This window comes from Dasypus novemcinctus, chromosome 16 (genome assembly GCF_030445035.2).
Source record: "Dasypus novemcinctus isolate mDasNov1 chromosome 16, mDasNov1.1.hap2, whole genome shotgun sequence".
Lineage (NCBI taxonomy): Eukaryota > Metazoa > Chordata > Mammalia > Cingulata > Dasypodidae > Dasypus > Dasypus novemcinctus.
The window spans coordinates 14,529,264-14,541,416 of NC_080688.1; positions in this window are offsets into that span (position 1 = coordinate 14,529,264).

Consider the following 12,153-nt stretch of genomic DNA (forward strand, 5'->3'; position numbering starts at 1 on the left):
TTGTAGACTTCTCAGGATTTTCTATGTATAGGATCATGTCATGTGCAAATAATGAAATTTTGACTTCTTCCTTTCCAGTTTGGATGCCTTTTATGTCTGCTTCTTGCCTCAGTGCTTAAGCAAGTACTTCTAACTTAATATTAAATAGAAGGGGTGATAGTGGGCTTCCTTCTCTTGTTCCTGATCTTAGAGGGAAAAATTTTAGGATTTCACCATTGTAAATGATGTTAGTTGTGAGTTTTTCATGTACACTCTTTATCATGTTCAGAATGTTTCCTTCTATTCCAATCTTTTGCAGTGTTTTTATCAAGGAAGGGTGCTGTACATAGGAGGTCCACAGTTCAAACCCTGGGCCTCCTTGACCCATGTGCAGCTGGCCCACGTGCAATGCTGATGTGCACAAGGAGTGCTGTGCCATGCAGGGGTGTCCCCGTCGTAGGGGAGCCCAATGCACAAGGAGCGTGCCCCGTAAGGAGAGCCGCCCAGCATGAAAGAATATGCAGCCTGCCCAGGAATGGTGCCCGACACATGCAGAGATGACGCAACAAAGAGAAACAGATTCCCATGCAGCTGACAGAACCGGACAAAGAAGACGCAGCAAATAGACACATAGAGCAGACATCCGTGGTGGGGGGGGGAGAGAAGAGAAATAAATAAATAAATAAATTAATTAATTAATTAATCTTTTTTTTAAAAAAGGGTGCTTGTTTTGTCAAATGCTTTTTCCGCATCTATAGATATGATCATGTGATTTTGTTCCTTCAATCTGTTTATATGCTGTATTACATTCATTGATTTTCGTATGTTGAACCACCCTTGCATACCTGGAATCAATCCCACTTGGTCATGGTGTATAATTCATTTAATGGGTTGTGGAATATAATTACCAAGTATTTTCTTGAGGAGTTTCGTGTAGAGGTTCATTAGAGAGATTGGTCTGTAATTTTCCTTTCTTGTGGTGTCTTTGTTTGTCTTTGGTACTAGGGTAATGTTAGCTTCATAGATGAGTTAGGCAATGTTCCTTCAGTTTCAATTTTTTGGAAGAGTTTCACCAAGATTGGTGCTAGTTCTTTCTGGAATGTTTTGTAGAATTCACCTGGGAAGCCATCTGACCCAGAGCTCTTCTTAGTTGGGAGGTTTTTAGTGACTGATTCTATCTCTTTTCTTGTGATTGCTTTGGTGAGATCATCAACTTTTTCTTTCATCAATGTAGGCTGCTTATGTGTTTCTAGGAATTTGTCCATTTCCTTTAAATTGTCCTTCTTGTTGGAATATAGTTTTTCAAAGTATCCTCTAACGATAGTCTTTATTTTTCTGGGGTGAGTGGTGATAGCTCTTTTCTCATTTCTTACTTTCTGTATTTACATCTCTCTTTTTTTCTTTGTTAGACTAGCTAAGGTTTTGTCAATTTTATTGCTATCAAAGAACGAGCTCTTGGATTTGTTTATTTTTTTTGAATGCTTTCTTATTTTCTATTTCATTTAGTTCTGCTCTTATCTTTCTTATTTCTTTCTTTCTTCTTCCTGTGGGGTTACATTGTTGTAGTTTTACTAATTCTTCCAAGTGTACAGTTAGGTCTTCCATTTTACCTCTTTCTTCTTTTTTGATGTATGAATTTATGGGTATAAATCTCCCTCTCAGTGCTGCTTTTGCTGCAGCCCATAAGTTTTTATATGTTGTGCTATCATTTTCATTAGTTTCATGGTAGTTATTGATTTCTTTTGAAATTTCCTCCTTGACCACTGTTTTTCTAAGAGTGTGTTGTTTAACTTCCAAATCTTGTTGCCCAATCTGGGTCTGTGGCCTTGCACATTTCCAGCTTCATTCCACTGTGATCAGAGAAATTATTTTGTATGATTTCAATCTTTCTGTATTCATTGAGACGTTTTCTGTGGCCTAGCATGTGGTCCCTCTTGGAGAGTGATCCATGTGCACTTGAGAAGAATGTATATCCTGCTGTATTTGGGTGTAATGTTCTGTATATGTCTATTAGGTCCAGCTACTCTAATGTACTGTTCAAAGTTTTTGTTTCTGTATATGTCTCTTAAGTCCAGCTCCTCTAATATACTGTTCAAAGTTTTTGATTGTCTTTTGACATCTTCTGTCCAAAGTTGATAGTGGTGTATGAAAGTCCTCCACTATAATTGTAGAGGCACCTATTCTTTCACTTAGTTTTTCCAGTGTTTGCCTCATGTATTTGGAGGCACACTTTTTAGGAGTATAAAAGTTTATGATTGTTTTTTCTTCTTGAGAGATTATACTTTCCACTAATATGTAGTGTCCATCTTTGTCTCTCAAAACTGTTTTGCATTTAAAGTCTATTTTGTCTTATATTAATAAAGCTACTCCTGCACTTTTTGGTTATTGTTTGCTTGTAAGATTGTTTTCCAGTCATTCACTTTCAACCTCCTTGAATGCCTGGGTCTAAGATGTATTTCTTGTAGACAGAATATAGATGGGTCATATTTCCTTACCCAACTTTCCAGTCTGAATCTTTTGACAGGTGAGTTTAATCCATTGTCATTCAGTCTTATAATTTTTAAGGAATTATTCATATTAGCCATATTTTCTTCGGACTTCTGTTTGTCATACTTTAATTTTTTTCTCTTTTTGTCGCTTTAGTTATTGTTACACTTTTCTCCAACTCTGCCTCTCCTGATTTTTTCTTCCTGCAAAACTCCCGTTAATATTTCTTGAAAGGCAGGATTCTTGTTGGCAACCCTCTTAGTTTCTGTTTATCTGTGAATATTTTGAACTCTCCATCCATTTTGAATGTTAGCTTAGCTGGATAGAGTATTCTTGGTTGAAAATTGTTTTCTTTTAGTACCTTGACTGTGTCATACCACTGCCTTCTTGCCTCCATGGTTTCAGATGAGAAACAACACTTAATCTTATGGAGCCTCCCTTGTATGTGATGCTTCTCTTTTCTCTTGTTGTTTTTAGAATTTTCCCTTTGTCTTGAGCATTGGATAATTTGACAAGTATATGTTTTGTGGTAGGCCTGTTGGGATTTATGTGTTCTGCTTCCTGGACATGTACATCCATCTCCCTTAGTAGATTTGGCAAGTTTTCAGCCTTATTTACTCCAACACCGCTTCTGTCCCCTTTCTCTTCTTTTCTCCTTCTGGTATGCCTATAATGTGTATGTTTGTGTGTTTTGTCTTGTCATTCAGTTCCCTAAGTCCCTGCTAGATTTTTTCTCTCTTTTTATTGATGAGTTCTACTATCTGTTCAATTTCAGATGTACTGTCTTCCACATCACTAATTCTTTCCTCTGCCTCTTCAAATCTGCTGTTATTTCTTGAGAGTGTATTTTTGATTTCTTGAATTGTGCTGTTCATCACCATCATATCCATTATGATTTTGCTTATGATTGCAATTTCTTCTGTTTTCTCTCCAAGTGTTTCCTTCATATTCTAAATCTCTTCCTTCACTTCATGAAATTGGTTACTAATATATGTTTTGAGAGCTCTCATTACTTGTTTGATGGTCTGCTCCTCTTCCTGGTTTTTAGTTTGTTCTTTCAATTGGGGCATAGTTTCCTGATTATTGGTTGGTTTGTCGTTTTTTGTTACTGTCTGGTCATCATTTTATCTTGATGGGTTTAATCAGTTCCTTAGCTTCCTTGTCTAGTCTTGGGGCTTAATTAGTTGTTGTTTTTGCTTACATGTTATGTCTTCTCTTTTTCACTTTGTTCTTCTTGTTCCATATTCTTGTGGCTAGCTAAGTTCACTTGAAGGAAAATATTAGCGCCAGAGGAAGCAAAAGGAGCAAGAAAAGAAAATGTCTAAAAATAGTATTGATAGTAAATGTTAACAGAGGAACCATGTGAGATCTAGGAGAATGGATATTAGACTCATGTAAGTTGTGTAGAGTTATAACAGTAAGTAAAGTAGAGTACCTATACTGAGACAGTCAACTGAATATGGGGAGGAATATAGTATGAATTAAAAGGCCAGTGTTTTCAGGAGAGAGGGAAAAAGAAAAGAAAGACAGTAATATTAAGAGTGAATAAAAGACAGAAAACAGAAGAAAGGTATTGGAAATAAAAAGTCAAAAAATTGGGGGCCAAAAAAGAGAGGTGGAATGTAGGAGAAATAATAAATGATGAAGGATAGAAAGATGTAGAGGAAAGGGGATAGTGCTGGTGGCCAACATCAATACACACTGAAAAGAGGAAATGGAGGATGAGGAAATACAGCAAATGTGAAGTGCTCCCTCCACCATCTAATGTAAAAAGAGAAAAGAAAAGAAAAGAAATAAAAACAGGGGGCAAAAAGGGGGGGAAGCAAGCAAGAAAATAAAAAGAGAAAAAAAAAAGAAAAAGGCCTTGGGAGGATAAAGAGGAAGGAAAAACAAGAAGACACACCATCAAAAAAAAAAAAAAAAGATTTAGCAAGGAATCCTCTTTGCAGTTAAATAAAGCACTTGGGAATCTGATGTTCCCCCTTTCTCCCTTCTTCACTTCCCTCTCTCCCAGGGCAGTAGGAAAGCTGCATGAGCGTTATGGTGGGAGATTCAAGTGGGTCCTTGCTGAATCAACTCAACACAGAAGACAAGGAGTCTATTTCCAGTGAGAGAGCACCTACACCTCACCAGGAACTCCAAATCTGTTATTGGAAGCATGGAAAGCACGTCCTACAGTCCCTCTCCCTTAGGTGTGCTAGGGGAGGGCTAATTGATTTTCTAACTCCACCTTCTCCCAGACCAAGTTTCCTATCCCAGGGCATTTAGGTAAATTGGGCTTTCTCAGCAGATTCACCTCTCCTTTCTTCTCAGGCTCTCCCCAAGCCAGCTGGCATGCTCCTCCCAGGTCAGAAAAAGGGAGGGAGGGGCCCAGAACATTGAACCCATACTCGCCTAGCCACTCTGTGTCTCACACCAAATCTCTCACACTAACAGAGTCAGCCCAAAACTGGAGGGCTATGGTAATCATGGACCTCAGGAAATGCTGGATTCAGGAATCGGAAGTCTGGGATATTGCGCACTCAAGGTATGTGTGTCTGTGGAGCATGGGTTATGGGGGCTTAGGGGACACGGACCCCGGAACCATGCATCGAGGAAACAGGGGGCTTGGGAACACAAACAACCAACAGTTTTCACGGAATGCTGTGGCCGCCAGCCATAGGGGGAAGGGTCCCACCTCCCCCACAACTTCTGACCTCCTTGTCAGAAACCTAAATTCTACCTCTAGCAAGAACCGCTTCTGTCACTGTCTCTCCGAATCAACGTCCAGACACCTCCTGATCTGCAAGCCCACAAAACAACCTGATCCAGCAAGACTCCAACCCTACTCAGCTGCTTCTTTGCAGGAGAGATTATGAGGTACACTCACTCAGATGCCTTCTTGCCCTGCCTCTCTTATATATATATATATATTTTTTTTAATATAGCAATTTTGTGATCTATGTATCTTTTTTAAAAAAAACACTATTAAAAAGTAAGAGACAAATCTTTTTAAATCAGGGGGAAAAAATTTCCTATTAACTTTCTGGTGGCTTGTGAATTTCCTCAAACAGCTGGACCCCTGTTTGTTGCTTGCAGGCCACATATCTTATTAATCACTAATTGGCAACTATTCCTGCATACTATTTTGACTAAATATGTATCAGTTGTATCCATCTCGTTCACATTTCATAAACGGTATAACATTAGGCCTCAGTTCTTGTTAACTTTTATTTGACAGAACAGTGTATGACAATGGATAAATTCTTCAGAGAGAAGTAAAGGAAAGGAGGGAGTGAAGGGTCAGGAAGGGCATGTGGTCAGGGATGGCGTTCCTGAGAAGGCACCACCTGAGCAAAGGCTCAAAGGAGGCAAAGGCTCAAGGATACTTGTGGGGAGACAATTCCACACAGAGAGAATGACTAGAGACTGCCTGGAATCCTCAGTGGTGTGCCAGAGACCAGCATGCTTGAGGGTGAGATGAGACTAATAAGAGAAGGAGAATAACAGAGCCCAGAGCAGGGTGGAACCTTGGAGAACTCTGGACTCAGCTCTACCTCTGATGGAAATGAAGGGGAAGGTTGGGAGCTGCGGAGGTGAACAGAGAGGACCATGATCGGGCTACTGAAACAAGACTGGCCCTATCAGGTGGAGAAGATTCAAGGCCTTCTAAGGCTAGGGAGAGGTGTATAGACAAGCTAGGGTGTGCCTGTGAGATGACTATGCAGAACGTCCTTGCTCTCAGCAGTAGGGGCAGAAAGGCGGGACCACATATGGCCGGGGGCTCCCCTCAGGCCTGGGCATCCTGCACCCTAGAAGGTCAGGACAATGCACATGCAGGGGCCACAGACTGGCGCTGGCCCACAGGCATGCTTACCCTAGGCTTCCAAGAGTAGGCAGGACCCTGATATTGCCACTGCCTCTGGCCCTGCCTGGGCCTGCCTGGCTTTCTCCTTCTTCATCCAACCAGGGGTGGGCCTTTGCTTTCTGATCTTGTATGCCCTTAGCCTGCTGTGTTTTTGATGCTCATCTGTTTCATTCACTCCTGTATCATCAGAGATCTGTACACAGGAATAAAGACTTTGGAGGCACTGAGGGAATAAACACTTGAATGAATGGTCAAGCTCTTGTCAAGGACCTATTTATGGAATGTAAATATGAATTTCTGGAGGACAGGACTTTTACCCTGTTATTTTTTTCAGTCATTTAATAGACACTTATTATGTGTCTACTCTGTCATTTCTCCAGTGTCTCCAGGTTTGGAGAGTACTTTCCTGCCTCCTTCCTTCCTTCCTGCTTTCCTCATCCCTCCCTCCCTTCTTTTCCCTTCCTTTGTTCCTTCTTTCCCTCCTTCCTTCCCCCTTCCTTCATTTCTTCCTTCCTTCCCTCTCCCTCCCTCCCTCTCTCCTTCCCTCTTTCCTTCCTTTCTTCCCTCTTTTCTTCCTCCTTCCCTCCCTCCCTTCTTTCCTTTCTCCTTTCCTTCTTGTTTCTTCCTTTGTTTACTCCTTCCCTCTTTCCTTCCTTATTTGTTCCCTCCTTCCTTTCGTTCCCCCTCCTCCTTCCCACTCCCTCCTTTCTTCCCTCCCTTCCTTCCTTCTCTCCACCCTTCCTTCCTTCCATTCTATTAGACTTTGCTCCTAGAGGCAATCAAGGTACCACAGAGACTGGTTCTTTAGGATTTGTTCAGTCAGTCCTTAACTGTGGCATGAAGGAATGAGAGAGGGTAGAAGGAGGGTTTGAGAAGGATGGAGTAGCCTCCTCAGTCCAAACATGAGGACTCCTCCAGTGTGTCCCCCACATTAATTCATCCTTCAAGCTGCTCCAAGGATGACATTGGAGAAAGAACAGGTTGCTGACATGGAGAGACAGGGAAGAATTTGGGTCAGACTCCACTCTTCCTCCCTCCCTTCTTCCCCTAGACCCATCTGGGTCCTTCTTTCTGAGGGTAGAAATGCCCCAGACATTATCTCCAGGGAACTCCCTCTGCTGCCTCTTCTAGTGTCCAAGGGACCACATCTTGTCTCCCAAGAGAATATTGACCTCCTGGCCTGAGGCAACCTGGCAGGAAGGTATCTGGACAGGAGTGGCAGTTTTCCCCCTCCTCTCTGGCGATGAGGTCCTGGAGGCATTAGTCCCACTCTTGAAGAAATAAGGGGATCAAGAGAGGGATCGATTAGAAGATCAAGATCTGTGATGCAGCTACTCTCACACCCCATCATCATCCTTAAAAGCCTTAGAGGAAGGGGGAAATGCTGGATCATATTCATAGCTCACAAACCAAAATCTCATATTCTTCTTACCTTAACATTAATATAAACTTAATTGCTTTTGCAACAAAAATTACAAAGTTGTTGTTAACTACTGTCTATAAATCACATAGTTGTATTTTCCTATATATCAGCACATTCTTAACACCCTGTAGAACATTCCTGTATTTATATTAATCACAATCCCCATTAACGCCAAAATAATGGTTGTACATCCCTATATTGTCTTCCAGCTGTCCTCCAACAAACATTAACCTTCCTAGACTACTTGTTTCAGCCAGAATCACATCCATAAAGAAACAGTGCTTCTTATACTCATTATAATGTAATACCATCAAGTCCATCCATTATTCCATATTTACATTTGAGGGGAGGTGGAGTTGGGACTCTAATCCCGCTTTGGGAGGGTATTAAATAGGCACCCTGAAACAGGACTGTGACATGACATCCCTGATGTGCATTGATTGCTAAACACTGTGGCAACCCTTCATGACTCTGGGTTTCAGGAAATGTAGCTGATGTGCCAGGAGCAGACACATTGACTTCCCATTGCCAACCTCCACTTCCTATTCCCATCAAGCTCCATGCTTCTCCTAATTTCCTAGAGATGCTAAAATAAAATATTATGGCTTAAAGCAACCGAAATGTATTGTCCCATCATTCTGTAGGCCAAAAGTCCAAAACCAGGGTCTCCCTGAAACCTGTAGATGAGTCTTTCCCACGCTTTGCTTAGCATCCAGTGTTTTGCCAGTACTCTGTGGTGGTCCACAGTTTCCAGCTGCAGCTTCTGTTGTTCCATGGTCTTCTCCCCTCCAGCTGACACTGTATCTAAATTTCCTCCCCTTATAAGCACACCAGTCATATGGGACTAGAGTTTACCTGAATCCAGTTTGGTCTCATCTAAGCTAAACACATGTCCAAAGACCCTTTATACAAATAAGGTGACACGCCAAGACCTGGGGTTAGGAGTTGAATATCTTTTAAGGGGAAACAATTGTGTGTGTGTTGCCTTTTGATTGATTGATTGATAATCGCCATGAGTATTTTTTTAAAAACAGTTTTTTAAAATTTTTTAAAAGACGCATACATTACATAAATGTTACACCAAAAATACAGGAGATTCCCACATGTCCCAATCCCATCCCACCATTCACAGCCCTCATTAGCATGACACACTTACCACAACTGTGAGCATGTCCTCGAGCACCACCACTAAGCATAGATGATGGCCCTCACCATAGTCCCGTTCTGTAAGTGATGACCAGATGAGGGGACATGATTTAACCCATGACAATCCCCCTTCTCTCCAGGCCAGCCCATATGCCTGGACTCTGCTGCCCCCCATCACCCTTGGGTGGCAACCCCCAACACATCCCTTGGTATGAGGGAGGAACATCAACCTCTACAAAGGGACAGGACAGGGCCCAGAATAGGATTAGAGGGAAGAAAGCAAGACAGAGGTTTCCTGTCCCAGACGGTGGAAAAGAATGCTGAGTACAGAAATGCCCAGGGGAGTTTATAGACAGAAAGTGCCAGCTCACACCCCAGTTGAGGACCAGATGGAGAACTGTCCCTCCTAGACAGACTGAAGCACAGGATACAGGAGGGAAGTGGAATCCCTTTGAGGAGAACTATATCTTAGTAGATATGGAGGGGAGAATAGGCTGGTGGCCATGACTTAGGAGCAGTGGAGGCTGGATCAGCCATGCCCTTGGGGGTATCATGTTAGGACTCAGCCTCACTGCTGTCCATGGTGCAGCCCCAAAACCTCATTGGTGCATTCTTTGGTCAAGCACTCATTAAGCACCGCTCCGCTAGGCATCCTAGAGGGGAAGATGGGAAATAAGTGCCTTCAAAACAAACAGATCCCAGGTGAGGTGAGCAGAACAAATAAATGTATAATCAGTTAAAAATAGAGCTTTTGGAAGAAGAAGGGAAAAGGCTCTCAGTGTTGCAGATTTGGGCCTGCAGGATATTGGGAATGAAACAAAGAGAAAGAGAATGAAACAAAGAAAAAGAAAGAAAGAGAAACCTGGGATCAGGGGGTTTGGTGAGTAAAGACTCATCAGAAAACTTTATTGTTTACAAGAGGCTTTATATATACCTCAGTCTACGTGAGAACAAGAAGGAACATGCAGTTAACTATTAGCATTATTCATGATCTAAGGATTTCAAAGAATCTTACCTCAAGGTACAAAGTGTAAATGTTCTACCTACAAAATGTATGTCCTCATCTTTTCTTTCAGCCTTTAACAGCTTCATCATGTTTGCTCAAAACTCTTAATTGCCACATTCTTAGGTTGCTAGTGTAACCATGGACACAACACATTTCTCCTTGTGAGACCACTATGCCTTAGTTTCCAACATTTCCCCCTTTTTGTTTTAGTCAAGGTGACCATGCCTGTCTCAGGTTGCACTCCTCTTGAGAGTCTTACCCATCATTAACTACCAGCCAAGCTCTTCAACTAGAGGAAGTTATTGAAGTGCTTTTGTTAGCACCAAATTATTCGTGTGTCCCGTGGCTGTTATGCTTTGCAATTTTCTTCTAAAGCACTGTCCAGCATAGGCAAAAATCATGAGCAACAGAACAAATATGATTAGCCCTATTCCGAAAGCTGACGACAGAAAATGCTGTGATTTCCACCAATCAACTGGATTAAACTTTGTAATATGTGAAATCAAGTCTGAAAAAATATCCTTATCATTCGCTAAATGAATTTGATTATGAGGCCTTTCTAATATTTTTCTTTGTCATTCAATTATTTCCAGCAAGATATTACTTTTTTGGCCTAGCAAATGAGTCTTAATTTTTTCCATTCTATATCTGATGAATTATATACAAATGGAGTTATACAGAAATTACTTTCACTCTAATTAACACACCTCGACCCCCTTAACAAATTTAAATTATACAATTGATCTCCAATATGTAACACAGCTGATTCCAAATCTTTAACTCAGTTATTTAATTACTCATCTAAATGCTCTTGACTATTCCACAAATCACTAGCATTTTTATGCCAATCATATACGTATTGTTGTGTTCGTACTGTTTCATGTAGAGCTACTGCAGCAGTAGCAGCAGCTGTAATGATTCCAGTTAGTCCCAAAATGCTTATAATACCAGTCCAATAAAGCAGCCAGTCTGTCTCAAGAATTCCTGTGCCATATGTAGCAATAACTGACTTTCAGGAGACAACTGCCAAATCCACATCATTCTCACAGGTATCCAGATGCCTTTTCTTTTTCTGGCCCTCGCTATTGTTTCTCCATCTTGCAACACACTTTATGATAGACATGTATGCAACGTACACTTTTCATAAAACAGTGACTCATTCTTAATAGTTATCCTACCAGTTATGAAAACAAATGGATCTCTAGCACAGGCATTAAGATGATATCTTTAATTAAGAGTCAAATGCTATCCTGTCTTGTCTTTATTTCCCAACCATTCATAAGGATGGGCAATTCCAAGAAAAAGTTTCCACAAATTTTTTTGTAAGTTATGACTATGAGTGTCATTAGCCCAAAGGGTCAGTATCCATTTTCCATTGTAATATTAACGGTTCCTGCCACAAAAGCATAAGGAGAAAGCACACAGCCCCAAAGTCCTTAGGCAGACACAAGCTGCAAGTTCACAGCTCCAGGATTTGTAAAGTTAATGCGATGTGTGGCAGCAATTGCCACAGTTCCCAGTGAAGTATTTTAACCTCTGGCCGTATCTCCACATTTCCCCCTTTTTGTTTTAGTAAAGTAATGAATACAGCTCAGGTGGTTTTTTGTTGTATTACTCTCCAGAGGGTTTGTAGTATACACCTGAGGACTCATTCCTCTCAAGAGCAGGAGGAATCTGATGTTACAGTCATTGGAGTAAGCACAAAAGAACTTATGGGGGGTGTCTATGCACTGTTGGTGAGTAACAGGCAGCCAGAATTGCTGAGCCAGGCACCACAAGGTTTGGTACTCATGATGTTCACCTTTTCAGTGGAGCCACTTTGCCTTTTCTCAGGTTTCAGGGGTAGGGCCCTGGATCTTCACAAAAGCATTTTCATCAACAGTCCTAAAAGGGATGTTAGTGGAGTGGGCAGGGAGATGACAGACAGTCACCTGTTACTACTAGCAGGTATCCCAGGTGTTTTTCCATAGATCTGAGGGTGATTTACAATAGTCCATCATTTCTGTCTTGCTTTTAGTATTTGCAATCCACCCCTGGATAGGGATGGCAGTCTTCAGAGTCTATCACTATCAGGGTTAAATCTTTCACTTTTAGCAGGGCCTCCCATGCTGCACACAACTGTGTTTTTATATTTTGCTTTTGGAATCCTTCCAGAATTGTGATTAAAATCCAAGGGGACTTACCCCACTCTGCTAAGATGGAGTTGAAGAATGTCAACCACCACACCATGGAGCCAAGAGGGCCTACAACTGAAAGCAGGAGAAT